The following is a 12307-nucleotide window of genomic DNA, read 5'->3' on the forward strand; positions in this document are numbered from 1 at the left end:
AGGTAGAATCATGCAAAAACATTAGTACTATAATTTCAAATGGTTCCATAAAAAAATTGTGTGGGAATAAAATATGACTGAATTTATTTTCCAAAAGCATAGGGCACTGGAGGAATACTCCCTGTCTGTCTTTGGGCAAGAGCCTTGGTTTTCCCTTTAGTCTCTGAGACAATGATAAATCAAAAATTGGAGAATGGAAAGGACAAAAATTTTAATATAGCCACAGGTGTGAAATATTGTGGAAAATTCAGAGAGCGATCATAAACACATCTGAAGCATTAATAAATTTTATTTCAGGTAAAACAACATTAAACAACATTTACAGAAGGACATTACATCTTCCATAATAACATTACATACAGGTTGTAACAAATGCAACAGATATTCTACTGTATACTATATTGTTTCACTTGATGAAGTGACACTTCTTGTTTTCCAAACCACTTGTGAAAATGTTGTATTTTCAGTGCAGCATACAAAAAGAAAAATAAAACACAGGAGAAGCTTTGTTGAAAAAAAGTTGCAAACACAGATTCATTACTCAGCACAGCGAGGATGCACGCTGGAGCCAACCTATATCCTTCCGACACTACTTCTGTCCACAAGATAAAAATGCCAAAAAATAGATGCCTTATATTTATATTCATCATATATGTATGTTCATATATGACTTCTCTTTGATAGCATTGAGGGGATGTTTGCAACCCTGTATACAAACATAGTGGAAGCATCACTATTTCAGTTCATAGAAAGTGTCACCACCTCATCAATTTCCTCTAACATTTCTATTGATATTTTTCCTGTCACAGTGCCAAATGTGCAGTTCCACTTAGTCTTTTCTCCATTGGACTTTCTTTGAAATATATGAAGAACATTCAAGTTTGTACAGAGCACCTTCAGGAACTCTGCCCACACAGGACTCAAAAATATAAGTTTTATACAAGACAGCTGCCAAAGCTCCACAGAAGTACTGTAAGTGCTGGGGTGGGGGTTGAAGCAATGTGTGCCACACTGAAAGTGTGCACAAGAAAAAACATACCAAAAATAATTATTCAGCTGCTAATACTGCCTGCAATCCCTTAAAACCACATGAGGCTGGGCAATCTTAGCACAGCTCGATGGTATTAACCCTCTTCTGTCACGCCGCTTTACTGGCATTACCCACCGCCTCTCCTCCCCCTTTTTTTTCTGCCACACAATCACAGTCTGGGTATGACACTGAAAAGCTGCGAGATAACTTCAAGTACAGCATTTATACAAGCTCTCCTCAATCTGTGGTAGAGGTTCAAAACTGGGGACAATATTTACATTTGTAAGAAGGGCTGGTTTGCTCTTTGTCAGGCAAAGCAAGGGTATATATACTGCATATATTTATATATTTATCATTAAGGGTAAAGCAAGTGCATAAATGTAACCATACAGGCTGGAATGTAGGGCAAACTGATTTTCCTTTAAAGTGCATTTTCAAAACACTACTGGGGAGAGTTTAGCCCATATTTATTTATTTTTGCCTCAGAGCCACTACTCTCTACAGTTGAAAAAGGTAGACTGGAACACAGTCAAATGTCAAACCGCTGTAAGTCTCCAATTCTTATCTCTGTTCTACTCTTTAAAGGATAGGTTGAAATATTTTCATGTCTATCATAACACATTATATTCACATGAAAATGTAGGTTGAAAGAATTCTATATTACTTTAATCATGAAGCCATTTCCACATTAAGTACACTGTAAAAAAAATAGGGGACAAAATCCAGGTTTTTGTTCTGTGCAAAATGCATTCCAAAGTTCAGCTGAAACTAATATTCAGCAGCATGAAGCCAAGTTTCCATTCAAATGCAGTGCACATTTCAACATCAAGAAAAACAGCACAAGAAACCCGCTACTGGTCCACAGATATTGGGAGCTGGGAGCATCGAGACAGAGAACAGTGTGTGGTGCCATTGATGGCAACCTCAAACTTTGGAAAAGCATGTGTAAAACATTATGGGAATATAACATTTATGTTATTTTTTATGTAATAATTTAACAACAGTTAAGGACTTTTCATGTACAATCCTTTTTTGTCTCTCCCTGATTGAAGCCTGAATGAGAAAGTAACATATAAATTATGATTTATTCACCAAATTTCCATTAGCAAATTTGTTGCATTTTCCACCTTATCCAACAATAAATACTTAACATACTAAATTTTTGTGAAATTTGGACTTTTATTTTTTGCAAATTTTTGAAACTTCTATTTTTGTATGTTCAAACATAAGAGATACTAACGAATGGATAGAAATTCACTTCAGGGGAGAGAGAATTTTAATAAGTTATTCCTTCTCTCTTTTTCCAGACAGTGGTGATCTCAGACTCAGGGCACAGGGCTTGATAGATAGATAGATACTTTATTCATTCCCCATGGGGGAAATTCAGATTGTCCTGTAGCTCTTATATTAACTTAGTTATTTATTAATAGTTCTTCAAGGTCGCATGTTGCACTGGCTACCTCAGCATCCCTTTACTGTGTCCTGTCCAGCTTTTCGGAAAATTCATTAAGTAATATTTGAGTAGGGTTTGACCAACAGAGAGCAGAGAAGACAACTCAGCAATGGGTCTTAACTTGTTTTTATAGCCAGCATATTAGCAAACTGTTTGCTGTTGTTCTCCAACAACAGAATTACATTGAAACTTGATCCTAGTCGCCTGACAAATCTAGGGCCAGTATAGTTTGTCATTTTCACTCTAGTTTGGGCCTCCAACTCCTGAGAAACATTTTGGCAATGATTGTTCACACAGATCAGCTGAGGCTTCGTACTTCAGAATGCATTTTGGCATACATTAAATGATTTAGTTTCCTATAGTTTAGTTACTCTGTGACAGTATCATCTCATGTGAGTGTTGTGTTAGGATGGACATGTAAAAATCAGAACCTAACCTTGAATATGACAGACAGCAAAGCAAATACCAGTTGGAGTGGGCATGGAGGGGCTGCAAGGTTATACTGTACCGTAGCTGATTGGAGTAAATGGATGCAGAAAGTTCAGCCTAGCAGGCAAAATGTATATATTATAAATGCATGTGTGAGAGTGAATGTGTTTGAGAGGCCATGCAGCGACATGATAATTATACACAGTTTTGGATTCTCCATGGCATCATATTTGCAGCCTTATCTTTTTCATTAATCAACAGTGCAGGGCCAATATTATTATAATGTTTCAGTTGATATCAAACTGAAGAGGAAGCCATTGTAGTGATAGTACTTCACAATTACCACCATACATCTAAGCTGTAATATTAAGATATTTTCACACAAAACATCAAAAGAAAGACCAAAATAACAGTTTGAACATCTTTGCAGATGATACTACATCATACATCTGTTCTTTGTCACGGTGTCATAAAGAGTCTGAAAGCATTTCTAACATGTAGGATGTTGAGGGCCACACATCTCGGGGAAGTCTCTGCATGAGGGCATGTGTTGGTGGTGGAAGGACTGATCAAAGTTATTCACCACCTGCACTACAACCACTGTACATACTGCAATGCACTCATCACTACACTCCCCTAATGTGTCAAATAAGAATTGCAGATCAGTCTAGACATTTAACTCGTGAACTTAAAAAGTTGCAGTTATTATTGACAGAGATCATCTGTGTCTGATAGAATATTGCAATCTTCTGATGGTATCAGAGAACGTGAAGGGGAGGATTGTCGTGGGCCAAATCAGATAATAGACCACACAGCCTATTGCCTTGGTGTTTTACTTTTTTGTACATTAGCTCATATATATGAATGGAAGCACCAATTTTTAGCTATTGCCCATGTTTAATATACTCTCACACACTTGCACACATACCCCTTTTAGACACACACACAACAGCTGTTACAGTATTGCATCTAAATTTTTATGGACACTGGTTGATGCTGTCCCTGTTATGTTATGTGTGCGCCATCAACATCTCAGGAAGAGATAATTTATGTAGTTATGGAGTGGCTTTTCAGTTGCAACACAAAAGCCATATCAGCCGGATCTGGTTCCATCATGGAGGTCTACCGTGAAAATAAACAAAAAGTTTTTGGCAAATATTCTTATGTATTAAACTAAAATGATAGTCATACTTTTCAAACTTCAAGTATTGAAATATTCAAAATTTAAATAAATATTGCACATTTGAAACCATGTCTAAATTATTCAGAATTAAAAATAAGGGCAAATGAGAGCAATATTGAAACATGCAATACATGAATCATACAAACTGCACATTTTTTTTGGAGGGGGGGTAGACATGGGGACTTGTACTTGGCTTTAAATTGCACACCGTGACTTGAGACTTCAAAAGACTTGGGACTTGACTTGGACTCCAGATTTGGGGCTTGTGAACAATCTCAATTTTTTAGTGTGTCAACATAAAAGAGATGTGCAATAAGCTGAATGTCATTACAACTATGAATATCATTTATAATTTATAATATTTAATTAACCTTATTTTTTTATCTTGGGTGTGTGGTTCCTTAATATAGCACTTTCCTAAGCATCCTGGATGGCATGTAACAGATAAAAAAATGTTCATTTCAACCAAAAGAAACCTGAGACATGATTTGGACTCTGTCACAAAGACTTGAGAACTGAGTTGGACTTGCAAAAAATTACCTATGAGCATCTATATTGTGTGGCCTGAGGCAAAACCACATTAGTGTCTCTTTCCTTGAGCCAAGTGGCCAGTTTCATACTCTTTACATTATGTCACAATGTAAAGCTCAGGATACAACAAACAATTATTGACCTTGTTTGCAGTTCAAGATGTCCTATTAACAGTTTTACAGATGTTTCTTTTATAATTGTACTCAAGAGCTTTTGGACTAGATATTGTTGCATGCAGTACCTAGGATGGCCACTATGGGAAAATAGCAGTAATCTAGTAACAATCTGGATTTTTTTCCTGTTAAAATGAATGGAAATGTCTTTATGAATCTATGCAAACAGGGATGCTGTGTGACTTCATTCTGCTGAAGCCAGATGTACACAGGTCCCAAATCTCAACAACACATTTTACAGATCTGCATACAACGCAGGGAGTTCAACAGAGGGACAGTTTTTTTGTACCCCATTTTAAAACCAAGTCATTGTAATCCCTAAATCAAACCAAGTACGTTTTGTGCCTAAATTTGGGATGCTTTTTGTCTCTTACTGTAAACATGACAACAAAGGTCCAGCAAGTGATAATAACTTACTGAGTTGACTAGGAAGCTTAGCAGGGCCTTCCAAACCATAATCTATGGTCCTGTTGTCAACATGATAATGGCTATATAATGGACTGTTATAGCTTTACAACAGATTCTAATGAACCATGCGAGCAGAATTGTACATTCACAGTGACATCAGCTGTTTTCAGCGACCACAGACCCAAGGACCTCCAATATGGCTACCAGAGGACATGTTACACCACCTGAAAAGCCTCCATTATTATTATGACTGCTGTTTGCAGTTCTTCAAATAAGAGTTGAATCTATACTAAAAGAAATATATAACTTTAGGATTCAGTTTTTCTTTACACTGACTGCATTATTTTTGTTCAAGAGATGCAGTTGTACCTAATATGCATGTCTCCTGTATGTCTTTGCTGAGTTGTGTTTTGGAGAGAGCAGAATTGTGGTGAGAAGATGAAGCAATATTAAAACTGTCCACTATATAGTTTCTAGATGAGTACATCATACATACAAATATACATTCTTAAATAGGAGGCTAGTTACAAACACAAAACACAATATGTACCAATAGTAAAGTCCTTTTGTTTATACTGTGACAAATGATATACGAGTTATTGGAACCTTATAAAAAGTAAACAAAATTTGCAAATGATAGCCTGAAATCTTAGGTACCGTTCATAATGCACACATGCATTCATATTTACTCACTGCTCAGTCTTTATCATGTGCGCGCGCACACACACACACACACACACACACACACACGCACACACAGACACACACTCACACACACACACACACACACATACAGACACACTCACATATTGTGAGGGTAATAAATAAAGAGAACTGGGGCTTTTTCACTCATCTGGATCCTCCATATCAGCATCTTTATCTTCAGCCACCTGAAACACAGAGAGATAAACCAGTCTGTCAGATACTCCATATATTTGAGTTTGTCAAAACCATTACAGCAATTAGAGCTCTCATTTGTTTTATGGTTTCTTGCAGCTTAGAATCAATAGTTAGCTGACACAAAAATGACCCGTATGGTTTAAAGTTTACAAGTGATCAGCTCTCCCATTTCCTTTTTTTGCAGTGAAGGGATTTTTAGCTTGGTCATGAATCATAAAAGTATTTTATGATGCACTGAGACCTACGAGAATTATACCACTTACTCATGAGTCGAGATTCCTGACATTTCACTATATTTTAGTATATCTTTAATGTAACTGTACTTTACTTGAGTAACTTTTTACATTTTTAGCTATTGAAATGTCTAGTCCACTATAATTCAAATACAAGTACTGAAGTATTTTTGTACCTCACTACATTTATTTGATAACTTTATTTACTACTTATTTTGAGGATTCAAAGTTATAATAATTATAATAAAGAAATTATGGGAAACAGAGAGGGACACACCGTAAAGACTGGGGACTTAGAGTTGTTGCTAGTTGTTTTGATTCACTTCGGAAAAGGTCAGTCTAGCTGCTTTCTACTAAGCTATGATAACTTATGTCCTGACTCCAGCTCTGTACTAAATGCACAGACACAGGGTTGATGTCAGTCAATGAAGTCGACCTTCTAACTTGGCTTGTTCTAGGTCTGATTTTGACTCAAACTGAAGGTTGACTGTAGTTACCAATCTAAGGTCAACTTTACATTTAAAGGACAATATTTCCACATCATGATGTCTTGATGGCACAGAAGAAATAACTATTAGAAGAAAGAGAAGAACACACAGGAGATAAATCCAAAGAGCGTGAAGGACTGGGGGTGGGGTATAGGTCCCAAATGGAAGATGAACAAGTGGGAGTAGAGGAGTAAAACATGAAAGGAAGGGACTTCAAGATGTCAAGCAAGAGGGTGGGAAGGTGGAGAGAGCACAGAAAAAGGAGGAGGAGAGGATAGAGAAGACAGAGCAGAGGAACACGAGGAGTGAGCGAGAGAAAGAGGAACATGACTAAAGAATGGTGAGTAAAGGCGTGAGCTGTGGACTAATAAATAATACATAGCCTCGCTCATGTCCCTCGACTTTCGTCTTTACTGCTTCATATTCTCCTTCCTTCGTTTTTCTCATGCTCGTTCTCTCTCTGTCTCTCTGTGTCGCTCGCCCAGCCTTTGGTAGTCAGCTCCCAGTGGAAACCAGCCCATGTATGCAAGGAATCTCAAATTGGACGAATGTCTCATTTATGTGCTGTTCCTGTACCTTTCTAGCTAGAAATATGTCCATACATTGCGCATATATTCATGTATAGGTGTTTCGACACTTCTGTGCTTTTGTATCAGGAGTGCGATATAAAATCAGTATCTTGTGGGTATCTGCAGGTCTCTAAAAATGCAAAACAGAATTGAGAGAACATTAACATCCTTGTGATGTATAAATTCCCTTTTGATACAGAATGTTAGGATGGGATTAATTGTGTTGAGGGATCACTCTAAAAATGAAATCAGAAGGATGCTAGTTATTACAAGTCAGAATAGAAGTAATAAGGACTAAAATAGGACATAAAAAGCCACACATTTAATTCTCCATCTTTTATCATAGTTCTTTGCACAACAGTACTTATGTAGTCTTAAAAATAGGGCTGATGGTCCAGTGTATCTTGTATTAACCTTATTTAAATCGATGGTCCTGGTACAGGGAGACATCTTCCAGCATCCTCAGGCTGAAGAAATTTGTACCTCCAAATTGGAATTCATGTTTTTTTATACCCATTTGTAATGTCAGAGACTCACTAACACTGGCGCTGTATTAAGTTGTTTTTGGAATTCATACAGGTGCTGAAGGTTACCTTTGGCATCCATTACACATCCACATAGTTTTTGTGCACCTTTGGTAACTCATACTGACATGAAGACCACAAAGTATCTGATAAAGCATTATTATTGGGATGAGTTGGACTGGTCCAAAATCACAAAGATAACCATTCAGATTAGAGACTGCTTTGGAAAGGATCTCTTTCTCTTTAGGATTTTCTAGCACTTTCTGTTGACATGCAAATAGTCATTATTAAACATACATAGTGATGGTGGAAACAGTAATGGCAACATCAGACTTCTGACGTCAGCAAACTTCAGCTGGAGTCAGGTGTTAGAAACTTTAGAGTCTAACCAATGAAGAGAGAATGGAGGTGTGGTTCAGATCTACCCTGTGTTCTAAAAACACTCAGACTGTCGGTTTGATGTTCACAAGCAGCTTCAGCTGATGTGAGCCACTCGTCACAAAAGAGAGATCTCAGAAGACCTACGATCCAGAGTTGTTGAATTGCACGGAGCTGGAAAGGGTCACAGAGTCATCTCAAGCACTACATCAGTTTTTCCTTGTCCTCTTTCTCTAGACCCAGCAGGACAACAAAAACTGCAGGTGAACAGCTTGTGTGAAAGGATTTAACAGCCACAGCTCAGCCGTCAAGGCCAAGGTCACTGGAGCAGTGTCCTGTGTGTGTGTGGAGATACAGTAGCTATGTGCAGAAGAATGAATGTAGCCACTCTGTAGCCAACAACGATTTCATTCTTTTTAAGGGCTCTGTTGTGCTAAGAACAGATGCAGGCTTCCACTCTCTTGGGATCAAAGAGCACCGAGTAGGTGTGTTTGTATGTATGTGTGTGTGTGTGTAACAGGGGGTTCCACTTGGGAAGCAGATGGAGCTAGTGGGTGGGTTTTGTGGGGAGGATTTAGCAGGCGTGGCCAGCTGCTGGCTGTCCTTTGATACTGACAGTCTCATCCTCCCCCCTGAAAATGAAATCCCTAATATTCACAGTGTTGGCAAAGATAAATACACAACAGACAGATGGGAATGCACAGAGAACAAAATGACTAAAATAAGCAACAGGTTGTTATATAGATGAAAGCTAACACAGACTGAAATAGTTTTTTTTGTTTTGTATAATAAGCATTGATAGTGTTAATAAATATATAATAAATATATTTCAAAATATAGTCCTCTTTTACTGTGCCATGTTTTCTAAATCTAAACTTGCTGCTCAAACTTTTTCCACATGAAGTTAGATTAGAATTGTATGTAATGTGCAAATGTGTGTTTTGGCAACAATTTAAAAAAAATACTGATTTATAAAGGACTTGTCTAAGGTGTACCCTGTACCCCTGTCTTTCACCCAAAGAGAGCTGGGATAGGCTCCAGCAGATTCCCGTAACCCTGAATAGGAAAAAGCGGGTATAGATGATGGATGGATGGGTGGGCATAGATAATAGATTGTTGATTTATAAAGGAGATATTAAGATATGAAGAAGTGTTTTCATTCAAATAACTTTCTCTGTTGATTAGCAGTTTCTCAAATCTCTTATGTTGAAGCTTGGTTCAAGCCGAAGAAAATATGTCATATCGATCCACATTTATGCAAAGGACTATCAAATTTATGTGCCACTGAAACGCAAAAATGCTTACTGTACAAAATCACTTCTAAAGTCCTTTGGTGAAATTAAAACATGGATGACCCTTCATTTCTTGCATTTCAATTTTTTTTTTTTCTTTTGGCTGCTCTTGTTCGGGTTTGCCACAGTGGACCAATTCATCAGCTTAATCGATTTGGCACAAGTTTTATATACAGTTAGAGACATACAGTGGATCACCCATGGGTGACAAACCCTTGCTCTGCTGCGGAACCCCAGGGGTCACAACCTCTGACCCCTCTCCGAGCAGGGATGTCATGTTATGTCTGATCACATTTAATGAACTGAGTCAGACTGCCCTTTAATACCACTCACTGAACACCCAGATATGCAAAGGTCATGATAGTTTAATAAGCTGCTTTATGGTGGGTTATCTGTACGTGTGTATCTATGTGTCCGTGAGAGAGTAAGAATTGTATTTGCTAGATATAAAACTCCTAAGACTAGCAGAGTGATACACTGTATAGATCCAGCGCTGAAGATCTGGGGGGTTCTGCAGTCAGTAAAGAAAAATCCATGCATCCCAGCCATCAGGTCACTGATGTCGCTCTTGTGAGACAGCAATGAATGAACAGGAGGATCTGTAATGAACTGGTGCATTGGGGAACAGCCTCACACTACATGAGCAGCAGATTCCACAGAGGCTCTGCCTGCTGATCTACACTTTGCAGCTTTTTGCTGGGAAAGTTGTTTTAGCTCCATGCTCATGGCTTACAGCCCTAACACACCATCTCTGAATGGCACCATCGAAGCTATAGGGATTTCAGCTGTGAACCTGAAACATGAGCTACTTAACAGACTTTAACTTCCTTTATTTAAAGATGGATTCCAATGTGGTTTTTAGATTCAAGTACCAAAATCAGTACAATGACTGTTACATTTGACCATTTTCATTTCAAATAGGCCAAAACAAAACTGACATTTAAAATGCAAATCTAAACCTATCAAATTGAAGTCCTCCCTTATTGTCTTAAAAGTTTAGTGAGCTGTGGAATTGTTGTATTTCTGTCCTTACGTGGCTACTTAGTAATTTGGTTATTAAAGTTCTCCATATGCAGTTGTGAGGAAAAGGGAAAATGAACGCTCATCTCCACGGCTTGAGGACGTGCCAGCTCTCTCTGCTCTAACACAAACACTTTCTTCTTTGTTTTTCTTGCCTCAGTTCTCTGGGCCAGAGTCACTGAATATGAATCTTTAAAGCATGCATAGACCCCCCTCCCACACACACACACACACACACACACACACACACACACCCTCACACACACACACACACACACACACACACACACACACACACACACACACACACACACACACAATATTCCAGCCTACACTATACTGCACATTCATGTGTTTCCTATTACTCCATATCCTGGCAGTACACTCTTTCTGCTCAGTTTCTGGAGAATCAGCAGTAACTAACTGGAATCACACCACCCGACAAATTCTACACACATATAGAAACCATCCACTCCCACATTCACCACTATACATTCAACATACAAACACTAACTCAGGAGCATTTGCAACTGTAAAACCAGCATACAGACACACTCCTGCTCATGCTCACTTACACATTCTCAAACCGCTGTGACCTGGTTCTCCTAGTGCAGGTGCAAGTTATTATGCACACATTCCTGCATGCACTGAGATCTTTGGGTTTAGATGGCAACTAATCTGCAACAATATCTGCCATACTTTGCATTAGTTAATGTTAATAACCGCAATCATCATACAAGTCCAACAACACTTCAAACAAGGTTATTTTTAGAAGGGTGTAGTACAGCAAAGGGTAACACTAATAATATAAGTATTAGTATAATATTATTTTGAATAGGATATCATTTTATACTCAGTGCCACTAATGTTGGTAATAATGTCATAATAACAATTTTTGCTCATAAAATAAAGTAGCAAGATCAGGAGCAATTTTCATTCAAGCATACCCTAAGGTTATACAATCTTATGGGTGCCACTAAACTATAGGTTGCTGGGAGCAGTTTAAGTTTTGCTTAAAACATATAATGTCTGTAACCTGACATGCAACAATCTGTGTAATTGCACTGATCTTATCAACATTCGTCACCATTTTTGTGGTCATTGTCCTGATGCTATATTTCAACAATGAAGTTAGGTAGTTACGAGCATATTCATCAAGATGATTTCCCATTTTTAGAACTGAGCTACTCAACTCATTTCTGATTTGTCACCTAAGAAGCTTCAGACCTTTATAGTTCTGGAACAAGGCTATAGGCCTAAATGAAGGCCTTTATATAAGCTGTTAGAGGATCTGACCTTATTCTTTAATGCTTTTCTTTTCCCATTGGCCACTCTTTTCTCAGATCTTTCGAATTATCCTTTAAGGTTAAACTATTCCTAGGAGGCATGAAACAAAGCATGTTGAGGTGATGTCCCTTGATTTTTAAAGAAAAAATACTACTGCATGTGCATCGCCTTGTTGTATATGAAGTCCATTACTTTTTACAGTCTCTTCTCATGCTACACATAACAACACAAAGAGCTAGTGGAGTAGTACAGTCCAAACAGAAATGAGAGGTGTTCTTAAGTAGAGCCTGTAATAAGTGATTGTCGTTCTTTGCATTTTCTTTAAAAGTCATGTCCTGTGGTTTTCATGAAGAAACCTTTCACCCTGGTTTGTTTTTCATAGCTTGTGGACAACAGTGCAGATCTCTGG

General features: G+C 38.0%; 1 protein-coding gene across 2 annotated transcripts in view; it reads right to left on the reverse strand.

The window, feature by feature from the left end:
* Positions 1–297: 297 nt before the first annotated feature.
* Positions 298–12307, reverse strand: part of cdk14 (cyclin dependent kinase 14) — a 150662-nt gene continuing 138652 nt past the window's right edge. For both annotated transcript variants that reach the window (XM_026293778.2, XM_026293780.1), the window contains one exon: positions 298–6097. The gene's annotated coding sequence lies outside the window, so the exon portion shown is untranslated. The remainder of the gene's footprint in view (positions 6098–12307) is intronic.

Source organism: Mastacembelus armatus, chromosome 16 (genome assembly GCF_900324485.2).
Source record: "Mastacembelus armatus chromosome 16, fMasArm1.2, whole genome shotgun sequence".
In the NCBI taxonomy this organism is placed as follows: Eukaryota; Metazoa; Chordata; class Actinopteri; order Synbranchiformes; family Mastacembelidae; genus Mastacembelus; species Mastacembelus armatus.